This window comes from Mobula hypostoma, chromosome 1 (assembly GCF_963921235.1).
Source record: "Mobula hypostoma chromosome 1, sMobHyp1.1, whole genome shotgun sequence".
In the NCBI taxonomy this organism is placed as follows: Eukaryota; Metazoa; Chordata; class Chondrichthyes; order Myliobatiformes; family Myliobatidae; genus Mobula; species Mobula hypostoma.
The window spans coordinates 197,678,236-197,703,855 of NC_086097.1; the positions used below are offsets into that span (position 1 = coordinate 197,678,236).

The 25,620-nt window shown below is 45.7% G+C and overlaps 1 protein-coding gene and 1 pseudogene across 7 annotated transcripts in view; both read left to right on the forward strand.

The window, feature by feature from the left end:
• Positions 1-25,620, forward strand: part of trappc9 (trafficking protein particle complex subunit 9) — a 749,291-nt gene that overhangs the window by 490,822 nt on the left and 232,849 nt on the right. The gene's annotated exons all lie outside the window — the stretch shown is intronic.
• Positions 9,046-11,426, forward strand: LOC134356684 (basic proline-rich protein-like; annotated as a pseudogene).

Genomic DNA, 25,620 nt, shown 5'->3' on the forward strand with positions numbered 1-25,620 from the left:
ATAGTACCATTTTTAAAGTTGCTAGAGAATCTACTAGGAAATTATAATTAATTGGCAACATCAGCCCTTCATGTTGGTATCTTTTATTTGGTAGTCAACCAGTGGTTTTCGGACCAAAACTTTTATATGCTATTTATCATAATGCATCCTTCATTGCTGATGATAGGTGGGCTCAGTTTGTTGTCTTGGGGAGCTACTGCACTGATGTTCCAGGCCTATGACTATTGACCTCCATTGACTTTGGTCATCCTCCTTTATATGAGACATAACTTCAACTGTCAGTGTTATCCCCTTGTGCACTGACTTCAGTTTTATCAGGGATCCTTTTACCACAATACAGCAAATATTGCTTTGGTGTATTAGTCACACTTACCATACCTCTGGAATTCAGCTCTCCAGTCCACATTTGGACCAAGGTTGTAATGAGGTTTGCTTTCAGTGGTACAAGTGCAACTCAAACTGCACGTTAGTGTGCAGGTAACTGGTGATTAAATGCAATTTGATAGTACTGTTGATGACACCTTTAATCACTTTGCTGATGACTGATTGGGTGTTAATTAGATTGATTGAATTTGTCCTGTATTTGGTAAACTGAATATGCTCATGGTGTTGGGTAGATGCCAGTGGTGTAGCTGTGCTGGAACAGCTTCATTAGATGCAGACACAGATCTTTAGTACCATAGCTGAATGTTGCCTGGTCTTGTAGTTCTGCAGTATCCAGTGCTCTCATCATTTCTTGCTGTTAGATGGAATGAATCACTTGAGTTTGGCTTCTGTGATTATTACATATATATATATATATATATATATATATATATATATATATAGGGAACACAGAGGATATGTTTGTGTAGCATACACAAATGGAAGTTTTTTACAAGATTGTTTTTCATAATTTTCCATCACTAAGATAGTCATGAAACAATACAACACAGATACAGGCCTTTCAGCTCAACGAATCCATGGTGCCCACCTGTCTAGTCACAATTTTTTGTATTTGGCCCACATCCTTCAAAGCTCCATCCCTGAATCTATTTACCCAAGTGGTTCCTAAATTAGCATTTTGATAGTAACTCCACTAGCAGTGCTAGTATTTATATATTTCAGTTATACATTTTAAATAGCATTTGAGGTCACCTGACAGTTGAAGAACTTTAATAGTAATGCTCTGAAGATAGTAGTGCATAATTTTGTCTTCCACGATTGTTTATCCATTGTGTTTAAAAGAGTTTAATTCTCCTATTTTGATGATAACCGAGGAATGAAAATTCCCTAAAAAATCAGTCCGATGAACTGTCAAAGGCTGGGCTATGTTATTTTGTAAGACTCATTTTAATAAAACAATAAGAACCCTATTGGGAAACTTCTCAACTGGAGTGCTACCAAATTCTTAAATCAATAACTTCAAAATCACAAAAATGAAGTTTTCTGAAAAACGTCAGTGATCTCATAAAGAATCTTCAAGAGAATACTTTTGGGATCAATAGTGTCAATATATTTTTCATACCAGCTTGCCAAAGAAATTTTGAACACTTTGATGTTTAACACATGCAGTTTATTTTGCTACAACCTCTGCAGATTTTACTGAAGACAGGAGATGCTTGGTAGTTTGTAAGGTGGTGTACGTTTTCCGCTTTGAATGCTGGGCTATTGTGTGCTGCCGCATGGACTTGGGATTTTCAGTGCTATCCTGAATGCTCCTTCTGCACTTCCACTGCTCATGGGTCAGAAATTCACACAAATTGACTGGGATATTACACTTTCTTAAAAGAGGCTTTGAGCACATCTTTGACTCTTTCCTTCTCTCTATCTGGTAATTGCTTTCCATGACAGAACTCAGATAAGAGTGCCTGTTGAAAGAGAGTCACTTTTTGCACATGCAAGTGATGGGGTTGTAGTGTGAAGTTGAATGAAAGTAAATAGGGCCTCAGTATTGGATACTGTGAGAAAACAGTGCTGGTTCGCTTATTGTACCAGTGGATATGGATGATTTAGGATAGAAAACATTGGTGGTATTTCACAGAATCAGGTTTACTATCACTGGCATATGTTGTGAAATTTGTTTCCAGTGTGTTTATACTGTCTGCTGTTCGTGGTATAAGACTTAAAGAAACGAGAATCACTGCTGCCTGGCAGACCATGGGTTTGTGGCAGGTTTGAGGTCTTGATTATTGTGACAGACACAAAACAAAGCAGGCATTAATCCAAGCAAATAAATTAGGCCATATTGACCATCGGGTGATGGCAGTCAATCTGTTTCTCTTCTGTGATTTCCTGTCATTGTCCTGAATCTTTTAACCTGTGTCTGTCATAAAAAGTCTTCTGTAATTTAGAAAATTTACTATTTGAGGTTGAAATATTTATACCCTTTGAAGCTGTAGTGTTGTACACAACACTTTTGATGCATCTGTTTTCAGTCTAATAACTATGGAGCCACAAGCTATCCAATGATTTGAAATTCATGTGTGCATGAAGATTAATACAGCAACCATGAAGCTGTAGTATTAAAATGACCTTAACCATGGAATGATTGTTGGTGCCAGACAAGGTTGTTTGAGTATCTCAGAAACTACTGATCTTCTGGGATTTTCACATACAACACTCTCGAGAATTTACAGAGAACGGTGCAAAAAAAAACAGAAGTGGCAGCTCTGTGAGTGAAAATGCCTTGTTAATGAGAGAGGTCAGATGGCCAGGTGACGGAAAGACGGCAGTAAGTCAAGTAACCACGCATTACAACATGGAGCATCTCTAAATGCATAACACATCAAAACTTGAAGTCGATGGGCAACAGCAGCAGAAGACCTCAGAAATACACTCAGTGGCCAGTTTATAAAGTGACCACAGGTTGTAATTCTGCTAAATTGATGCATAATAATGTTAATAAATTGAAATGCCCAATCTACTGTTACATTTTTTCAACAATTGTACGACTGATGATATTTCAGAATTTTCATTCAATTTCGAACTATCGAGTTGTTTGGTTGGATTTTGCACAAACTCATTGAGGCTATTTTTTATTCTTCTGTTTAGCACTTGTTTATTTTGTAATTCAATTAATCTTGTAAGACTTATTGAAACTTCTTGTTAATAGAATGTCTTGACAATGTTGAAACAAAAATTTGTGATGTCTTTTCTGTTTTATCGTCTATTTTCATCTGTTTTCACATTCGCATCATATTTTTCACAATATCTTTTTAACCCATTCTTTTCCACGGTTTTGCATGAATCAATGTTCTCTTTATGCTAGAGTTGCAAAATTACTTGAAGACAGAGGAAGATATTCACAAACACAAAATAATCTGCAGATGCTGGGGTGAAAGCAACACTCAGAACACGCTGGAGGAACTCAGCAGGTCAGGCAGCATCCGTGGAAAAGATCGGTCGACGTTTTGGGCCTCTGCCCCTCCCCCTACAGTCCTGACGAAGGATTCCGGCCCGAAACGTCGACCGATCTTTTCCACGGATGCTGCCCGACCTGCTGAGTTCCTCCAGCATGTTGGAAGATAGTCACATCTTTTAGTTCTAACTAATCCTGTGAACAGTGTTGCTTGATCACTGTGAATGTGGTGGTCTGTAAAGAATGCTAATCTTGTTAATGATTTAACTGATTGAAACTTATTATTTTGAAAAATTTGATGCAAACAGAGCCTACATTTTTACTTGTCTTTCCTTTGTCTCCCATCTTAATGAAGTGGCCCAAATTCAGATTTATACAATGGAGTATGTATTTCCCTATTTACTTCATCTGCAATAAATTTCCACCTTTACAGAGTAAGCTTATCTGCTGTAGCACAGATACCAACATTTGTCATTAAAGTTTATCTTTAAATTACTATTTACTCATGTATGGCTGAGACTAAGCCCAGCAGAACAATTTCTTCTGATAGGAGAAGGGGTAAAGGCAGGTTACCAGAGCCTTAAAACCAGTCATTTCAGGCAGAAGGAGCTCGTCAGCTGTGGTTGCCAGCTCATCTAGGAGAAAGAAAATTGATCTCAGATCTCTGATGCCTTGTGGCTGTACTCACTCATGGGGAAGGCTTCGGGTGTAAACCTGAGGACAACTCCGGAGCTGTGGTCCCTAAGGCAGTCCTAAATTGAGTTCAACTCTGATTGGCAACTCCTGTGACACAGCTGGAGCCGAACTGTATTGGTCACTGCTGTTCCTTTGAATTTATCAACTGCATAGCAAGGGGGAGCCTGCTATACGGGCAACAGTTTGCCTTCCATATTGTACTGCTCTAGCTTGTGTACTGACTTGCGTATCATGTAGACAGCGTGTAATGCAGCATCAATGGTCAATCCTGACCAACAGTAGGCCTCAAGTATATATAGTTTCTGTACCCACTATTCTTACTATCTTTGCAAAATGTTACAAAAATGTGAATTTTACATCTCAGAATATCTAAGGCAGATGTGTGTATATGTAAAACTAAAATTTAGAAAATGTCCAATGTCTATTTTCTTCTGTTGTGTATTTTATATATTTCAATAGACAAAAGAAAATCTGCTCCATGAACATGCATAAAATCCAACAAAATGGCTTAATGTAAATAACGATAAATTTGAAACATCTCTTGTACAGTTGTCTATAGAATGAAGCAGTAGATTGGGCATTTGTATTTACTATCATTAATTGTGCCTCAACTTAGCAAAATTATTTTCTATGTTGGTGAATAAAAGAAATTGTGTGGTTGGAGAATTCTAATTAATTTGGATGAGCTTTCCTTGTTCTTTTTAATACCACAGTTTTGTAACTGGTGCATTATTCACACAGCAATTGCTAATTGTCCAATCTAATCACACTAACATTAATTAGGAACAGCAGGTGGGTTAATAGCAGTACATTCAGTGGTATTTATACAGTGAAATGTCATATAAGGAAACCAGCTTCTGCTTTCAGGAACCTGGCGTGCCAACAGAAAAGACAACAGTAAAAATATTGCCATAGAGATGATCCCAAGAATATTGGGTGGTTATTCTTCTTCCATGTATTAGTTTTATTAATCCTCAAGTATTATTTTACCAAACCTTGAATTAGGGAAAACAAAAATTGCAAGCTGTTGAAGACTGAAATCAAATGGTTAGTGTTTCATGAAATATAGTGAGATTTAAATAACTGTCAATATGATTAATCTGAAATAAACTAATTTATTAGGTTAGTTTAAGTTTAATTTATTAACTAATATTGTTAATTCCCAAATATACTTTATTCAAAGCTTTATTGTGGTTACTGCAAACAAACAAAATACTTAACTCTGCAGATGGACAAAAGGGAAAGGGGTTTGAGATCTGGAGATAAGGGCTACCTGAAATTGGAAATTCAATGTTTGTCCATTGTGCTGTAGACCTCCCAGGTGGAATATGAAGTGTTGTTCCTCCAGTTTGTGTTGAACCTTGCCTTAAGACATGAGATGTAAGAGTAGAATTAGTCCATTCAATTTTGGGTGATTTATTATTCCTTTCAACTCCATTCTCTTGTTTTTTCCCCATAACCGTTGACATCCTTACTAATCAAGAACCCTACCATTCTCTGGTTTAAGTACATCCAGTGACTGAGCCTCCTCAGCCATCTGTGGCAGTGAATTCTACAGATTCACTTTCTTTGCAGCGAAGGCAGCCAGCAATCAACAGGTCAGCATGGGAACGGGAGGGGAGTTTGAAATTGTATCCAAGTGGGAGGTCAGAGAGGACGGAGTGCATGTGTTCTGTGCATCAGTTGCCTGGTCTGTGCTTAGTCTCACAAACATGGAGGGGACCACATCAGAATGTAGTCGGCAAGTTTTTAGGGTAAAGAGCCTGGGGCCAAGAAGGAAAGGGTGAGGAGGGATAAACGAGCCAGAAAGTCAAGGATGGTCTTTACCTTAACAGCTTACCATCTTTCCTCTCTCAGCTCCTTATTCTGCACATCATCCTTCGTTAATTCCACCAACAAATAGATGTCGCTAATAACAAATCTTTCTGCTGTGCTCTGCCTTCCACAGGGACGGCAAATTCTGTGACTCTCTGGTTTGCTTATCCCTAGCACTTACCCTTGTAACCACAGAGATACAATATTTGTTCTTAAACCTCCTTTCTCAGTACCATCAAGGGATGGTTCTTCCAGGTGAGGCAAAGATTCATGTACTACCCCGCTTCTAACTACTTCAATTACTACATTCTAATATAGCCTCCATTACAGCACCAAAACCAAAGGCAGGCAGGGTGACCAATTGGCAGTCCACCTGCATCCTGTCTGCAATGACCTGTTCATCTTTAGTCAGAGTAAGTCCCAACTCAAAGTAGAGGCATAACACTTTATATTCCACCTGTGTGGATTATAATCCACTTTATGAACATGAAATTCAGGTAACCCTATCTCCAGTTCAACTTTTCTCCTAACCCCATCCCTTCCCTCTCCAACCCCTCCACTCCCAGCAGTTCTCCCTACACTCCCTCTCCTCTCCACCTCCACGCTCTTCTCCCTTCCCCTTCTCCCTCTCCCACACCTCCCACTCCCCTCCCGTCCACCTCCCCCTGCCTCCACCCTCCCCTCCTCCCCTCCCTTACCCCATCTCCTGCCTCCACCCTCCCCTCCTCCCCTCCCTTCCCACCTCCTCCCCTCCCACTCCCCCAACCCCTCCAACTCCCCTCTCCCCTCCCCATCCCCCCTCCCCCTCTCCCTCTCCTCCCCTCCCACTCCCCCAACCCCTCCAACTCCCCCATCCCCCTCCCCCTCCCCCCTCCCCCTATCCCTCTCCCCCTCTCCCCCTCCCCCTCTCCCCTTCCCCATCTCCCCCTCCCCCTCCCCCTCTCCCCTCCCCCTCCCCCTCTCCCTCCCCCTCTCCCTCCCCCCTCCCCCTCCCTCCTCTCCCCCCCGCTCCCCCCTCTCCCCCCTCTCCCCCTCCCCCTGCCCCTCCCCCCTCTCCCCCTGCCCCTCCCCCCTCTCCCCCTCTCACTCTCCCCCTCTCACTCTCCCCCTCCCCCTCCCCCTCCCCTCCCCCCTCCCCCTCCCCTCCCCTCCCCCCTCCCCCTCTCCCCCTCTCCCCCCTCCCCCTCCCCCTCTCCCCCCTCCCCCTCCCTCCCCCTGCCCCTCTCCCCCTGCCCCTCTCCCTCTCCCCCTCTCCCCCCCTCCCCCCTCCCCTTCCCCATCTCCCCTCCCCCTCCCTCCCCCCTGCCCCTCTCCCCTCTCCCTCTCCCCCCCTCTACCCCCTCTCCCCCTCCCCCCTCCCCCTCCCTCCTCTCCCCCCCTCTCCCCCTCCCCCTCCCTCCTCTCCAACCCCTCCACTCCCAGCAGTTCTCCCTACACTCCCTCTCCTCTCCACCTCCACGCTCTTCTCCCTTCCCCTTCTCCCTCTCCCACACCTCCCACTCCCCTCCCGTTCTCCTCCCCCTGCCTCCACCCTCCCCTCCTCCCCTCCCTTACCCCATCTCCTGCCTCCACCCTCCCCTCCTCCCCTCCCACTCCCCCAACCCCTCCAACTCCCCTCTCCACTCCCCATCCCCCCTCTCCCCTCCCCATCCCCCCTCTCCCTCTCCCTCGCCTCCCCTACCACTCCCCCAACCCCTCCAACTCCCCTCTCCCCCTCCCCCACCCCCTATCTCCCTCCCCCTCTCCCCCTCCCCCTATCCCCCTCCCCCTCCCTCTCCCCCTCTCCCCCTCTCCCCCTCCCCCTCCCTCTCCCCCTCTCCCCCCTCTCTCCCCCCTCTCCCCCTCTCCCCCTCTCACTCTCCCCCTCTCACTCTCCCCTCCCCCTCCCCTCCCCTCCCCCCTCCCCCTCCCCCCTCTCCCCTCCCCTCCCCCTCTCCCCCCTCCCCCTCTCCCCCTCTCCCCCTCTCCCCCTCCCCCCTCCCCCTCTCCCCCCTCCCCTCCCCCCTCCCCCTCTCCCCTCTCCCCCTCTCCCCCCTCCCCCTCCCCCTCCCCCTCCCCTCCCCTCCCCCTCCCCTCCCCCTCCCCTCCCCTCCACTCCCCTCCCCCTCTCCCCCTCCCCCTCTCCCCCTCTCCCCCCTCCCCCATCCCCCTCTCCCCTCTCCCCCTCCCTCTCCCCTTCCCCTCCCCTTCCCCTCCCCTCCCCCTCCCCCTCTCCCCCTCCCCTCTCCCCCCTCCCCTTCCCCATCTCCCCCTCCCCCCTCTCCCTCTCCCCTGCCCCTCTCCCTCTCCCCTCTCCCTCTCCCCCCTCCCCCCTCTCCCCTTCCCCATCTCCCCCTCCCCCTCCCCTTCCCTCCCCCCTCCCTCCCCCCTCCCCCCTCTCCCTCCCCCCTCCCCCCTCTCCCTCCCCCCTCCCCCCTCCCCCTCCCTCCCCCTCCCCCCTCCCCCTCCCTCCCCCTCCCCCCTCCCCCTCTCCCCTCTCCCTCTCCCCCTCTCCCCTCTCCCCTCTCCCTCTCCCCCTCCCTCTCTCCCTCCCTCTCTCCCTCCCTCTCCCCCTCCCTCTCTCCCTCCCTCTCCCCCCTCCCCCTCTCCCCTCTCCCCTCTCCCTCTCCCTCTCCCCCTCCCTCTCTCCCTCCCTCTCTCCCTCCCTCTCTCCCTCCCTCTCTCCCTCCCTCTCCCCCTCCCTCTCCCTTCCCCTCCCCTCCCCCTCTCCCCCTCCCCCCTCTCCCTCCCCCTCTCCCCCTCCCCCCTCTCCCTCCCCCTCCCCCTCCCCCCTCTCCCTCCCCCCTCTCCCTCCCCCTCCCCCTCCCCCCTCTCCCTCCCCCCTCTCCCTCCCCCTCCCCCTCCCCCCTCTCCCTCCCCCCTCTCCCTCCCCCCTCTCCCTCTCCCCCTCTCCCCCCTCCCCCTCCCTCCCCTCCCCCTCCTCCTCCCCTCCCCTCCCCCTCCCCCTCCCCTCCCCTCCCTCTCCCCTCCCCTCCCCTCCCCTCCCCTCCCCTCTCTCTCCCCCTCCCCTCCCCCCCCTCCCCCCTCCCCCCCCCCCTCTCCCCCTCCCCCCTCCCCCTCCCCCCTCCCCCTCTCCCTCCCCCCTCCCCCTCTCCCCCCCTCCCCCTCTCCCCCCTCCCTCTCCCCCCTCCCTCTCCCCCCTCCCTCTCCCCCCTCCCCTCTCCCCCTCCCCCTCTCCCCTTCCCCCCTCTCCCCTTCCCCCCTCTCCCCTTCCCCCCTCTCCCCTTCCCCCTCTCCCCTTCCCCATCTCCCCTTCCCCATCTCTCCCTCCCCCCTCCCTCCCCCCCCTCCCCCTCTCCCTCCCCCCTCCCCCCTCTCCCTCCCCCTCCCCCTCTCCCTCCCCCCTCCCCCTCTCCCTCCCCCTCCCCCTCTCCCTCCCCCCCTCCCCCTCTCCCCCCTCCCCCTCTCCCCCCTCCCCCTCTCCCCCTCCCCCTCTCCCCCTCCCTCTCCCCCCTCCCCTCTCCCCCTCCCCCTCTCCCCCTCCCCCTCTCCCTCTCCCCCTCTCCCTCTCCCCCTCCCCTCTCCCCCCCTCCCTCTCTCCCTCCCTCTCTCCCTCCCTCTCTCCCTCCCTCCCTCCCTCTCCCCCTCCCTCCCTCCCTCTCCCCCTCCCTTCCCCTCCCCTCCCCCTCTCCCCCTCCCCCTCTCCCTCCCCCTCTCCCCCTCCCCCCTCTCCCTCCCCCTCCCCCTCCCCCCTCTCCCTCCCCCTCCCCCTCCCCCCTCTCCCTCCCCCCTCTCCCTCCCCCTCCCCTCCCCCTCCCCCCTCTCCCTCCCCCTCCCCTCCCCCCTCTCCCTCCCCCTCCCCCTCCCCCCTCTCCCTCCCCCTCTCCCTCCCCCTCCCCCTCCCCCCTCTCCCTCCCCCCTCTCCCTCTCCCCCTCTCCCTCTCCCCCTCTCCCCCCTCCCCCTCCCCCCTCTCCCTCACCCCTCTCCCTCCCCCTCCCCCTCCCCCCTCTCCCTCCCCCCTCTCCCTCCCCCTCCCCCTCCCCCCTCTCCGTCCCCCTCTCCCTCCCCCTCCCCCTCCCCCCTCTCCCTCCCCCCTCTCCCTCTCCCCCTCTCCCCCCTCCCCCTCCCTCCCCGCCCCCTCCCCTCCCCCTCCTCCTCCCCTCCCCCTCCTCCTCCCCTCCCTCTCCCCCTCCCCTCCCCTCCCTCTCCCCCTCTCTCCCCCCTCCCTCCCACCTCCCCCCTCCCCCTCTCCCCCTCCCCCTCTCCCCCTCTCCCCCTCCCCCTCTCCCCCTCCCCCTCTCCCTCCCCCCTCCCCCTCTCCCTCCCCTCTCCCCCCTCCCCTCTCCCCCTCCCCCTCTCCCCCTCCCCCTCCCCTCCCCCTCTCCCTCTCCCCCTCTCCCTCTCCCCCCTCCCCCTCTCTCTCTCCCCCTCTCCCTCTCCCCCCTCCCCCTCTCCCTCTCCCCCTCTCCCCCCCTCCCTCTCCCCCTCCCCCTCTCCCCCTCCCCCTCTCCCTCTCCCCCCTCCCCCTCTCCCCCCTCCCTCTCCCCCCTCCCTCTCCCCCCTCCCCTCTCCCCTTCCCCATCTCCCCTTCCCCATCTCCCCTTCCCCATCTCTCCCTCCCCCCCTCCCTCCCCCCTCCCCCCTCCCCCCTCTCCCTCCCCCCTCCCCCTCTCCCTCCCCCTCCCCCTCCCCCTCTCCCCCTCCCCCCTCCCCCTCTCCCCCCTCCCCCTCTCCCCCCTCCCCCTCTCCCCCCTCCCTCTCCCCCCTCCCCTCTCCCCCCTCCCCCTCTCCCTCTCCCCCTCTCCCTCTCCCCCCTCCCCCTCTCCCCCCCTCCCTCTCCCCCCTCCCCTCTCCCCCCTCCCCCTCTCCCCTTCCCCCATCTCCCCTTCCCCATCTCCCCTTCCCCATCTCCCCTTCCCCTTCCCCATCTCCCCTTCCCCATCTCTCCCTCCCCCCCTCCCTCCCCCTCCCCCCTCCCCTCTCCCCCTCCCCCTCTCCCCTTCCCCCCTCTCCCCTTCCCCATCTCCCCTTCCCCATCTCCCCTCCCCCTCTCCCTCCCCTCTCCCTCCCCCCTCCCCCTCTCCCTCCCCCCTCCCCCTCTCCCTCCCCCCTCCCCCTCTCCCTCCCCCTCCCCCTCCCCCCTCTCCCTCCCCCCTCCCCCTCTCCCTCCCCCTCCCCCTCTCCCTCTCCCCCTCTCCCCCTCTCCCCCTCCCCCTCTCCCCCCTCTCCCCCTCCCCCTCTCCCCCCTCTCCCCCTACCCTCTCCCCTCTCCCCCTCTCCCCCTCCCCTCTCCCCCTCTCCTCCCTTCCCCTCTCTCCCCCCTCTCCTCCCTCCCCCTCCCCCTCTCCCTCCCTCCCCCTCCCCCCCTCCCCTCCCCCTCTCCCTCCCTCCCTCCCCTCCCCCTCTCCCTCCCTCCCTCCCCCTCCCCTCCCCCTCCCCCTCCCCCTCCCTCCCTCTCCCCCTCCCCCTCCCTCCCTCCCCCTCCCTCCCCCTCCCTCCCCCTCCCTCCCCCTCCCTCCCCCTCCCCCTCCCTCCCCCTCCCCCTCCCCCTCCCTCCCTCCCCCTCCCTCCCTCCCCCTCTCCCTCCCTCCCCCTCCCCCTCCCCCTCCCCCTCCCCCTCCCCCTCCCCCTCCCCCTCCCCTCTCCTCCCCCCTCTTCCCTCATCTACCTCATAAAAACCCTCCTACCATCTCTCCACAATTGCATTTCCCAGTTGTTACAAATGCATTTTGTGAATAATAAAGCCCAGTAGTTTAAAATACTCCTTCGTTTGTTTGTATGGGAAACACAGGTCATTATTCTTTTACCCACCCAGGTTTTTATTCTAGTGAACCATTTTCATTGTTGCTACATTGTTCACCCAGCAGTTGCTCATTGTCCAATCTAATAATGCTGACACTAATTAGCAAAAATAGGAGAGTTAATGGAACTTGAACAGTGAATTGCATTTAATGAGATCTCAGCATATCCTCCTTCCCTGCTTTGTGCCCGTTGGCCTGCATTATTATCCACTATAGTTGTACTTTTCTGTGGTTTTTCTGAAGAATTCTGACCCAAAGGAATGGATGGGATGTTTTCTTATACTGCAATCTTTATGGAGGTAATTTTGGTTCTCACTTGACTCCAGTGAATAGAATGGAGTCTTATATTTCTAACTGTGCAGCAGGATAACAGAAAATAGGTCTGAAGATTCTGCTAGTTGCTTTTAGTTCCTTTAGAATCATGGAAGTGTTAAATATATCAATTTGAATAAACTTTTCAGGTTTTTGTTTAAATGCTGAATGCCAGTATCTACATTAATATCTTAAATTAATATGAATTTAATGAAAAATGGTTCTTTGGTTCTCATACATCGTGAAGCTGGAATACAAATTGGAATATATCAGATGTCTGCTAAATTAATTCCTGGTATCCAGAGAAAGAATGCTACACATCACTTGATGCAATAGCAAGTGTGAGATGGACTTGGTGAAAATTCAGATTGACTTCATATTGGAATGTAGCCTTCAATCAAACAGACTGACTTTTCTTGGAGTGAGGAAGAAAGTTATGGGAATGGGAGATGGTGTGAAAATTAGAGCATAGATGATTTAGGCTTTTACACACATGCTGCTGCATCTGAAAATCTGAGCTCTACTTAGTCATAGATCAATAGAGTTTAGTAACAAATATCAGTTTTGTTGGGATTCATCGACATTATGCTGGGGAATAATTTCTCCAGTCCAATATGCTGTTAAATTGAAGATTGCATCAATTTCAATACAGGGTATGGTACTGTGAAATTTAAATCAAACCAAAAAGCAAATAATTTATTAATTGTTTATTTAAAGTTATCTTCAAGAATTATTGGGTTTTTCGTGAATATACTTTTTGATCACTTGTTTCACTTTATAAAGGCATCCGTAAGTCTTGCGAGACTATGGCTCTGTGCCTGGAAAGTTTTCACTCTCACAGGCCTGGGCAAGGTTGTATGGAAAACTGGCAGTTGCCCATGCTGCAAGTCTTCCCTCTCCACGACACCAATGTTGTCCAAGGGAAGGGCAAGGGCCGGTACAGCTTGGCACCAGTGTCGTTGCAGAGCACCTTAAGTGCCTTGCTCAAGGACACAACATGCCGCCTCAGCTGGGGCTCAGACTCACGACCTTCAGATCGCTAGTTGAATGCCTTAACCAGTTGGCCACGTGCTCACACACTTTATATGGTTTTCAAATGTGCCTCAATACAAGTGATATTTAAAATTCCTACAATTTTGACATCTTTTTTGACATCAATATGTTTGGGAATGGAGCTTCTGCTGTATACTGAATGTGCAGAGAGATAGTATGATTGGCCCTTTGCGTTCATTCTAAGTTTAGTGTGGATATACCAGACCAATAATGATAGCTTGAGCAGTAGACTGTGTACCACAAATAAATCAATGTATTCAATCAATCTTAACTGCATGGGATGTCCATAGAGGAATGCTGCCACTAGCTTCAGGGGTATGCGCTGAGGGATGCACTGAAGCTTGGTGCAGCTGCCACAGGGGCTCAGTGGGGTAGCATGGGTAGAGAGTCACATGAGTGGCAATAATACTGTTATTTTTAAGAAATGTAATAGAACACTAGTTAATGCATTGTCTATGAATATAAGAAAGAAAAGACATTGCACCATTCATTCTTCTAAATTTTTAAACTTTTAATTTAAGTTTATTTTGATATAAAAAAATACTGCAGCTGTTTATTAAAAATGCAAACAAGAGGAATTCTGCAGATGCTGGAAATTCAAGCAACACACATCAAAGTTGATGGTGAACGTAACAGGCCAGGCAGCATCTGTAGGAAGAGGTACAGTCGACGTTACAGGCTGAGACCCTTCGTCAGGACTAACTGAAGGAAGAGTTAGTAAGAGATTTGAAAGTGGGAGGGGGAGGGCCCCTCAGTTTTTAAACAGCATCAGTTGCGTGAATTTATGTTTTTTAAAAAAACTGTGATTTTGGTCACTGATAGTTGGCGAGAAATAAGCAGTAAGGCAATTCAGAACTGTTTTATTCATTGTGGTTTCAAGCATTCAGGGTTGGAGATGCTAGAAACGACCGGGAGTGAAAATGAAACGATTTAACTACTTCAACAAGTTAGCAACTACAAAGAATTTGAAAGTATTGACGATCATCTTAAATTTTACAACTAAAAGGAAGATTTGGAGGATGCAGTTGTCAACAAGGTTGTATGAAAGCCGTCCATTATCTGCACGAGATGTCTGCGCTGATTTTGTTCATTTAAAGTAAAGGGATCCTTTAGTCTTGCAAGATTGCGCCTGGAAAGTCTTCACTCTCCAGGGCGCAGGCCTGGGCAAGGTTGTATGGAAGACCAGCAGTTACCCATGCTGCAAGTCTCCCCTCTCCACGACACCAATGTTGTCCAAGGGAAGGGCACTAGGACCCATACAGCTTGGCACCAGTGTCATCGCAGAGCAATGTGTGATTAAGTGCCTTGCTCAAGGACACAACACGTTCCCTCGGCTGGGGCTCAAACTCATGACCTTCAGGTCGCTAGTCCAATGCCTTAACCACTTGGCCACATTCATTTACTGTCAGTCAAAAGAACAAGGTCAGCACGAATAAATTTCTCCATTGATTATTACTACAGTTATATTGATAGTTCTCTTATTTGTTCTGTATCTTATTTAAATACATAATCTGTTAATCAGTTAAATGGTAGTTTGCCATTTTTAGCATATATAACTATTTCCATGAAACAATGACTAATAGGGGAAGTTGATGTTGTCATTTAAAGTTAAATTGGATAGCTATATGGACAGGAAAGGAATGGAGGGTTATAGGCTGAGTGCAGGTAGATGGGACTAGGTGAGAGTAAGCGTTCAGCACGGACTAGAAGGGCCGAGATGGCCTGTTTCCGTGCTGTAATTGTTATATGGTTATATGATTATACCATATATGGTTACTTAATTAGGCCAACATGTACTAGTTTTGTTGTGTCCCAATTAACTGGAATCCACTGTATGTTAATATTTGCCTTACTGCTGCATAACTCCAGCAATGTACATTGAGTTCTGATCTCAATCCTGTGTAGATTTTCATGCGAAATGAGATTCCCCTAGGTGCCCCTATTCCTCCCATATCTTAAAAGATTTACTTGTCGGTAAATTCCCAATGGTATAGATGGATAGCTGGAGCATTCAGGGAGATGATGAGCATGTAAGAAAGAATAAGTTTTTTAGCCAATTAAGTTGGGGAATAGTACTAATGGGATTCTTTTAAGAGATGATGTGGCCAAGCGACCACTTCCTCCGATGAAAATATTAGAAATAAGCTGCACGAAACTAACGATTGATTTAGTGTTAATTTCTTTCTCAAAGGAGGTATGAAGTTATCTCAATGTGGCTGATTTACAAAGCATACAGGTTGTAAACATTAAAGGTCATTTACTTGTTTCAGTAATTCAGTTACAAGTCTTTCCTGATCTCTTCAATGTATGCAGCTTTTATTAAAATTTGCAAACTGATCTTGTGTGTTGATTCCAGTTTGGTAGTATTTGAGGTTTAGAGGCATTGCTAGTTAATTGTGCTTACTTTACTGTCAAAAAACATCTACTTACACCTGCCAACTTATCTGGCGACAAGTTGGTGTAGTGGTTAGTGTCATGCTTTTGGTAAGGAGTTTGTATGTTCTCCCTGTGACCACATGTTTTCTCCCACATTCCAAAAATGTACAGGTTAGGGTAAGTACATTATGGGCATGCTATGTTGGTACCAGATGCATGTTTCATTTATGAGCTGCCCCTAGCAAACACTCAAAATTGTTTGTTAATCAAACAATGGATTTTACAGTTTGTTTTGATGTACATGCGACAAATAAGCTTAATCATTAAAAGTCTCTTTAAATCTTTAAAAATCTGTTTTCTTTAAATAGTGAAGCCATGAAGGATATACATATAGTTTCTATTAACTTCCATGTGGTATATCACATCCACTAGGTCCCTTTACCAGACATATCCTCAGTGCTCCAATATGTTACTTATATTTCACAAATCCATTCCTACTCTTATAAATTCTGTTCTTCTTTTCAAGGTGTTCTTCTGTATTTCGCAGTAAATTTAAGCATTTGTCTGACTAACTAATCATTATGCTAACTAATCAGTGATTTCCTGTTTTCTTTCTCCCTCTTAAATGTTGTCACTTTTGCTGCTTTCTAATCCATAGGATTATTTCCAGAATCCATAGAATTTTGGAAGGTGATGATTGCAGCATCTGTTCTAAAGTGAACTCCTTTAAAATTCTAGGAAGTAGATCAACATTTTCCCACTATTTATCAGTTTTCAATCCTAGCTTTGTCATTTGTGTGTCTTCTGTGAAGACAGACAGAAAGCCATTATTTACAGTTACTCCCAGAATTCTGTGCATGCCGTGTGAATCTCAAAAGTCTTGGGTTTATTGGCAGGATTAGAAGGCTAGATTTAACAGTTCAGTGCAGATTGGATTTGATGCAGGATCTGTGAGCCCATTTTTTTCAAGTGTAGAGCAAGATTTAAAAGCGAAAACAGATGTATTGTTTTGCTTTGCTTTACAAAATGCTTAAAGTGTATTTATTTAACTTTGTATATATTTTTCAAAGTGTAATTAAGCTATATTTTTAACAGTTAGCAAAGCCTGTCCTCAACTCTTGTCAGCCATTGATGATATTTTTGGAAAGTGTCCCTTGGCTATACCATCCAATGTCCTCTTGCTGACTGGACTATGCTGGTAACTTTGGTATCTAGAGGTACCACAAAATATGTTATTTGCTCCTAACCAAAGTGGAAGTATGGAGGCACTGGGACAGCAATTGCAGCAGAGGCATTAGATCAGCACAATTGGGTTTTACATGGAGTGGGTCACCACTGTAGATTAAGTCCAACATCCCTTACTTAAGAAACTTGATGGAATTTTAAAGACTTAACCACAAACTAATCTTCTAACTGCACTGATTTTTTTTTACTATATCTGAGTCATTGCATATTAATACATTTGTTGTCTGAAACGCTCATAATGCCAGTATTACAAAGGGAGTTTTTTTTTAAAAGACACTTTGTTCAAAAGCAGCTTTCTTGGTTGGAAATCATGCTGAGGAAAAAGTGCTGGTGTCTGGCTAGGACCAAATTGTAGACATGAGACAATCTATTTTGCCTCTTTGGCAGCTCCAGGTTATTGGTATGTTTAATCTTGTTCCATTTAACTTCAGATGAAGTGTAGCCATGTTACTTGAAAGTTTGGAGGAGAAGGGATTGGTTTTGACGAATGTAATAAAAGGAGTGAAGAATAAACTAATTTACATGATCTGCAAAATTAAGTCTTTATGAACTTTATGTTCAGTTATTAAATTTGGCACCTTCACTTTGTGTTGACTTTTTCCTCAAGGATTAAAAAACAGGATCAATACTTGTATAATAAAGAAGTACCAGTGTTTGTAGCAGTAATGTAATTCCACATTTGATTTCCATTGGCTGGATGTTGTCTTGCAATCAAAGATATGTTTCAAGGTGAAACCTTTGAGGCTCTGAAGGGACAAACGTACTTGAGGAAGAGGTAAAACCCAAAGCAAATGCTACAAATAATAACTTGTCACAGAGGACATCTCCTCTTACGCTACTATGTCCTATACATTTGTTTGTTTTTAGTATTTTTGTGGAATGTGTGCATTCCTAGCATGGACAACACTTGCTGTTCTGAATGGTAATTCAGTTTATATACAATGGTATATTGTATTAAGTAAATAGACATCTCTTAAAAACTTGACTGGGTCAATTCCTTGTTATCTGTTAAATTACCTTTCCTGTCTGGCTTGAACTAATTAAAGTAATTTCCTTAATGAGACAGGCATTAAAAACCCACAATTCAACAATTAGTCATTATGATGCTGCATAGTTTTTCCAAAACTATCATCATAAGCCAGGAAGTAACAAGAAAGCAATGGGTTGACTCAGATTTTGAAGCCACGATTGTTTAATTGGTTACATTGCTCAAACCATTTAGCATTTTCTCAGTATTTTATATTTATTCTGTTATGATGTAACCTCTGCAAAACTTGTTTCTGCATGTGCTGCCTCTTCTCTTGGACTTGAAGCTAGATTTGGATTCTAAAGATGTATGCAGCTGAAGTAGACCAAGCAAAATAAAACTAAATAATTCTTTAATAGGGATTTGTTCATAACTGCCCATTTCTGCCCTGCTTACATCCAGTATTTTCCATTTTAATCTGTTATTCTGAGTTTGCTTTGAAGTAAATGTACATCAGAAGGAAAGCAATATAAGGCATGTTCTTTTTTGACTTTGTTACATTCTGTTTCCAGCACACTATCACTTTTTTCCATTCCCCAAAATGTTTCATCCTGGACATTGCTTCTCTCAGAGATATCGAATCTTGGTGTTTTTTTGTGATCCAGAGGTTAGGAAGTTGTGAATGAGGCATAGAATTTGTTGCTATTATGTACCAGCAGCAATAGATTACACATGGAGTCTGGTTTTGATGTTAAAAACCACTATCTTTATTAGTAACTACTTATCATATAGTAACTTAAACAGGATAGACAGAAGTTAATGGTGTCATGTGTGTATATATGTGTAAATAGAGCACCCAAACTATCAAGCTTGGGGGAATAAGGCTTAAATTTTTAAGATGTTAAAGTAAGAAAGTTCAGTCATCCATGTAATAAATGATGTTTGGAGAGAGATATTTGTAATCCAAGGTAAAATGTAGAGAAAAGGTAAGTACGAAGTATTCCACAGGTTCCACGTCAGGTAAACAAAGGAATAGTCGCCAAAGATCTTGTCCGTAGAATCTGTCCGTATCTACATACGAATTATCACCAAAAGTGACCTGTCACAGGAATATTGTCTTCTAGTGGTTACCACACAACGTACCCAGGCAAGGGTTGGCACAAGTGGTCCCACAGGATATCCCAAAATCCACTCCTATGGATTATACGAAGTGACAGTCACTTATCTGTTATGCACTGAGTGATGATGATCAACCCACCCTCATGAGCATAGGAGAGTTCCAAGACTCAGCTGCGGCAAGTTGAAGCTACTGGCTTCTCCTGTCTGTCTCCCTCTCTCTCCCCCCTGTCCCCTCCCCCCTCCCCCTCCTCCCTCCCCCCTCACCCTCCCTCCCTCCACAATCAGCAGTGTCAGCCTGTGCCTAACGTCATAGTCCCGCCTCACTAAAGCGCTGTTAAAGAAACAGTCTCAGTAAAGGACCGCAGGCTCATAATATTGCTTCCAGCCATTTTATTAAAGAGGACCTACTAAGAAGAGTCGAGAACAAAGAAGTAATGGTCATCCTCTGCAACAACTAGCTCTGACTGAAAAGATTCTAGTGACCCCTGCTGCACAAAAAAAACTATGAATCTCTAGAAAAATACGAAAGCTGCTGTAGTACAATTATTGGTATAATTATTGAATATATGGGTGATTTATATAAAAATACAAGTAAGCATAGAAAAGTTAAACTACAAGGAAAGTACAAGAAAAGTAACAATTCTACACCCGATAATAGTGATGTAATTAGAATGCAGGTAGTCCAAGCATTAAAAAAAAATCTCAATAATTAGGATTTATAATGCGAATAAGAGGTATCTACCGCAGTTCTTTGACATAATTACAATTTGAATAAGTGCACATGTACATAATCCAAAGTTTAACAGTGAATAAAAGACAAGTGCAGGTAGATGAATAAAAAGAAATGAAATACAAACCTGTTCTTTCATTGTAAATTGGTTTGTTAATATTTGGCATTCAGTTTTCCCATGTCACTTATCATAAGGTCTGGCCAGGAGAGGGCATTGTGAACTGGGTTTTGAAGTTTGAATGGTCCAATTTTCAAATGAGTTTATCTGTCAGGTAAGATCTATTTGTATTTATGTCTATAGTTCTGCTTCTGCCTGCTGCAGTTGAATGGAGAAAGTAATAAATCTTTACATCAACTGCTAAGCTTTTGACTCATTTTATAACATTTGCTTACTCTGCTAAACTTGTATCTTAGATTTTTTTCCTGATCCTTTTAATTTGCAACCCAATTGGACCAGAATCACAACTTTTAATATATTGAAAGGTTATCAAGATTGTATAATTATCGAGGTTCTCTGTTGGTCAGGGTTGACCATGGATGTTGCATCCCAGGCATTTATGTGATGTGGAAACCATAACAAAATAGAGAGCAAGCTGTGCTCATGTGGCAGGCTCCCCCTCTCTACGCAGCTGATGAATCCAAAGAAATGGCAGAGACCAATACAGTTTGGCACCAGCAGCATTGCAGGTGATGCCAGTCAGCGCTGAACTCTACGCTGAATCCCAGCCCTGGATTTTTCCTTGGGCCTTCCCCATGAGTGGGTATAGCCACAAGGCAGCAGAGGTTTGAGATCAGAGTTTTCGTTCTCCTGGATGAGCTGCCAACCTCAGATGACAAACTGAACCCCATCTGCCCAAAGTGTCTGGTTTTAAGGCGCCAGTAACCTGCCTTTGCCCCTTCTGCTGACAGTAGAAATGGTTGTTAATACAGTCGGCCCTCCTTATCCGCGAGGGATTGGTTCCAGAACCCCTCGCAGATACCAAAAAACACGGGTGCTCAAGTCCCTTATTCAACCTGTCTAAATGCAGTGGACCTTAGCACCCAGCGGAACCCCGGACCTTATTTAACATGTCTCAGTGCGGTGGACATTAAGACCCGGCAGTGGAGCTCTGAATCCGCAGTGTTTCTGTTGACGAAAAAAAATCACGATCGTGATTTAAAATAAAGTGGAAATAAAGCGATCGGAAAGAGGTGAAACGCCATCGGTCATTGGAAAAGTGTTAGGCTACAGTCGGTCAATGATCGGAACAATTTAAAAGGATAAAGTGAGAAAAGCCATGCCCCGATTAAAGCTACAATTATTTTTTAAGCAACGCAGTGTTTAATTATTGGGTTTTGGGGTTTTGGGTTTTTGATCCTTCACATCAACCCGGCTGGGATGGAGAGTGCTCGGGAGCGGTCTATCACTGGATCGAACTCGGGAATTTCCGTTCACAAGCCCAGCGCCGAAACATACATTTCTTAAGTGTTTTATATGTGTAGAAAGGTAAAATATACACTATATACTAAGACAAATGTTTGACTAACTGACACTAAATAATACCAGATGTACCTGTTCTGACTTACTTGGTAAGATAACTTCAGTTTTTTTTTCTGATCCCAAACCACGATAACCTACGTACATCCTCCCGTATACTTTAAATCATCTCTAAATTACTTATAATACTTAATACGATGTAAATGCTATGTAAATTAGTTGTTATACTGCATTGTTCAGGAAATAATGACAAGAAAAAAATGTCTGTACATGTTTGAACAACAAGTGCTGGAAGAGCACTTCAGGGTTTTCTCGATTCGCGGTTGGTTGAATTTGCGCATGCAGAACTCGCGGATAAGGAGGGCCGACTGTACCACTCCTGGCTATAATAACCTTAAGGAACCAGATAATTAATTGAATAATACATCAATTATATTATGATGGAATCACCAATCAAAAAACTGAATGAATTACAAAATCCAATGCAAGTTTCTCAACCCTTCTATGAGAGAAGTGATAACAAACTTTTTGTATCATTTAAAAATAGGTTAAACTATGTGGACCAAGTCCTCCTACCCAGAAAGAATTCTCCTCCCTATTGCCCAGCTTCTACATATCGGTCAAGACTGTAAATGAAACATGTAAAATATTAATTCAACTAATGGAAATACTCTTAAATAATTCTACTTAAATACTCCTAATTTTTTTTTCTTATTGCCCCCTAAAATAAATTTTATTATGACTCTTTCAGTCACCCATATCTGACTTAAGGCGGTACTGTTGCATTAGGACAAGAACTATTAGGATGGGAAACAACTTCTTCCCCCAGACTCTAAGACTACAGAACTCCCTGTGACCACCCAGGTCTCATCACTCATGAAGCACTGATAGAGTTATACTGTTTACTTTTTAACTTGTTTCATAAATGCACCTTATTATTTGTTAATTCATTTGTGGTAATACTGCTTTATGTTGTGTGTGTGAGTTATATGTACCGTGTTGTACCTTGGTCCAGAGGAATGTCGTTTCGTTTGGCTGCATACAGTGGCATGCAAAAGTTTGGGCACTCCTGGTCAATATTTCTGTTACTGTGAATAGCTAAGCGAGTAAAAGATGACCTGATTTCCAAAAGCCATGAAGTTAAAGATGACACATTTCTTTAATATTTTAAGCAAGATTACTTTTTTATTTCCATCTTTTACAGTTTCAAGATAACAAAAAAGGAAAAGGGCCTGAAGCAAAAGTTTGGGCACCCTGCTTGGCAGTACTTAGTAACACCCCCTTTGGCAAGTATCACAGCTTGTAAACACTTTCTGTAGCCAGCTGATGAGTCTTTCAATTCATGTTTAGGGGATTTTCACCCATTCTTCCCTGCAAAAGGCTTCTAGTTCTGTGAGATTCTTGGGCTGTCTTGCATGCACTGCTCTTTTGAGGTCTATCCATAGATTCTCGATGATGTTTAGGTCTGGGGACTGTGAGGGCCATGGCAAAACCTTCAGCGTGCGCCTTTTGAGGTAGTCCATTGTGGATTTTCAGATGTGTTTAGGATCATTATCCTGTTGTAGAAGCCATCCTCTTCTCATCTTCAGCTTTTTTTACAGACGGTGTGATGTTTGCTTCCAGAATTTGCTGGTATTTAATTGAATTCATTCTTCCCTTGCCACTGGCTGCAATACAAGTCCATAGCATGATCGATCCACCCCCATGCTTAACAGTTGGAGAGGTGTTCTTTTCATGAAATTCTGCACCCTTTTTTCTCCAAACATACCTTTGCTTATTGGGGCCAGAAATTTCTATTTTAACTTCATCAGCCCACAGGACTTGTTTCCAAAGTGCATCAGGCTTGTTTAGATGTTCCTTTGCAAACCTCTGATGCTGAATTTTGTGGTGAGGATGTAGGAAAGATTTTTTTCTGATGATTCTTCCATGAAGGTCATATTTGTGCAGGTGTTGCTGCACAGTAGAACAGTGCACTACCACTCCAGAGTCTGCTAAATCTTCCTGTAGGTCTTTTGCAGTCAAACGGGAGTTTTGATTTGCCTTTCTAGCAATCCTACGAGCAGTTCTCTCGGAAAGTTTTCTTGGTCTTCCAGACCTCAACTTGACCTCCACCATTCCTGTTATCTGCCATTTCTTAATTACATTATGAACTGAGGAAACGGCTACCTGAAAATGCTTTGATATCTTCTTATAGCCTTCTCCTGTTTTGTGAGTATCATTTATTTTAATTTTCAGAGTGCCAGGCAGCTGTTTAGAGGAGCCCATGGCTGCTGATTGTTGGGACAAGGTTTGAGGGGTCAGGGTATTTATAAAGCTTTGAAATTTGCATCATCTGGCATTTCCTAACAATGACTGTGAACAAACCATAGCCCTAACAAGCTAATTAAGGTCTGAGACCTTGCTAAAAGTTATCTGAGAGCTCAAATCTCTTGGGATGCCCAAACTTTTGCATGACGCTCCTTTCCTTTTTTTCCACTCTAAAATTGTACAAAACAAAAATAATACACTAATCTTGCTTAACATGTTGAAAGGAATGTTTCATCTTTAGCTTTATGACTTTTGGTTCATCTTCTATTCACTTAACTATTCACAGTAACAGAAATTTTGACCAGGGGTGCCCAAACTTTTGCGTGCCACTGTACATTTGTATGGTTGAATGACAATAAATTGAACTTGAACTTGAAAGTAAACATGAAGTGAATGACTTCAGATGAACAAAGATTTGTGTTTGGCTTGATGTACACAACTTTAATACCCGACCCTTCAATCCCATGCACAGATTAGGGAGTTGATGTTGGTGAGATCCTGAGCAAATTCTGATCAATTTTTATGGCTGAATATCATCTAATTTATGTGACAAGATGCTGAGCAGCTGAACAGCTTTTCATTCTTCTTTTACTTCACAACATAATTGTTGAAAATATTGCAACTAAATGACAAATTTATATCTATAAGAAACTAAAAAATTAAATCATATTTTGTGATGCTGTTATTCCACTATTTGAAATGTTATATTCTTTGTATGGCTGGCTTTAATATTAATATTCTTTGCAGCTGTGGGATTTAATATTGTATATCCACTATCCTCAGCTGAAGTTATTTCTTGTGTTACATATACATTGACGTTAGCGATTCCAATGCGATAATGAGTTCTACTACCTCCATACCGCATCCCTGTAAAGAAATGCTTGAACTGAGAGACTTCTCAGTATGGCTGGCTTTAATATTAATATTCTTTGCAGCTGTGGGATTTAATATTGTATATCCACTATCCTCAGCTGAAGTTATTTCTTGTGTTACATATACATTGACGTTAGTGATTCCAATGCTATAATGAGTTCTACTACCTCCATACCGCATCCCTGTAAAGAAATGCTTGAACTGAAAGAAGCAGAACAAGTAAGGAAATAAATAAAATGAGATGTATAGATAGTGTCAGTATATTCGTCAAGTGGAAATCATAATGGAATATTTATAAAGTAGAGAAAAACGGATATGCAAACAAATGGATATAAACAGAAGGAGCATGGACAAGAATCGAAAATAAAATAGGCAGAGACATAATTGCATTTCTACTATTTTGTTTATTTGACAAGTAATAGGAGATTATTTAATTTGCTTTTCACAGTTAAAAGTATACTTATTATGAAAGTTTGTACAGGTGTCCCCCGCCTTTCGAACCTTCACTTTACGAAACCTCACTGTTACGAAGGACCTACATTAGTTCCCTGTTTTCGCTTTCAGATGGTGTTTTCACTGTTACGGAAAAAAAGCAGCACGCGATAAAAAAATCAGCGCACGAAAAAATCAGTGCGCGATAAAAGTCAGGTGTGCCGCGAGCAGCCGCTCTCCCCCAAATTCGGAACTGCATTTTAGCCAGCATTGCTTAAACATGTGCCTGTGAGCAGCCATTTGCAAGATGAGTTCTAACGTATCGGAAAAGCCTAAAAGAGCTTGTAAGGGTGCTGCACTTAGTGTAAAACTAGACATAGTTAAGTGTTTCGATCGTGGTGAATGAAGCAAGGACAAAGTGAGTTAGGCTTGTGGAAGCTGACGAACATGATGTTGAAGAGGTTTTGGCATTGCATGACCAAGAACTGATAGGTGAATAGCTGATGCAATTGGAAGAGGAAAGGATAACAATCAAAACCGAATGCAGTAGCGAACTGAACGTGAAGCAACTGCGTGAGATTTTTGCTGCAATGATAAAGTACGACTTTAATTTTGAAAGGGTACGTCGGTTTAGGGGATATTTGCAAGATGGTTTGAGTACTTACAAAGAACTGTATGATAGAAAAATGCGCGAGGTTCAGCAGTCAAGCAAGCCTTCCACATCAGCCACAGCAGACGATGAACCTCGACCTTCGACATCGAGGTGGGCAGTCATAGGAGATGAGCTGCCTGCCCTAATGGAAACAGACGACACCCCAGTGTCCCACCACCCCAACCCCCAGGCCGTGGACAGATACCGATTCATGGAGAATGCAGCGGTAGCCAGGAGGCACACAGCACATCTTTAAGAAAAAAGCCGAAATAAACATGCTAATTAATTAGGTGCTGCCCAACATGTAATTGTCGGCCCAGATCAGAGGCGATGCAATTGGCAATTGTTACTGGAGAGAGTGTTTTTGCCAACAGCGCTTGCGTGAGATTTTCTGCCGACGGCGCTTGCGTGAGATTTTCGCTACGGAGAACAGTGCAGTAATGATTGTGGAAAAGTATGTCTACTTTACATAGGCTGTGCATTT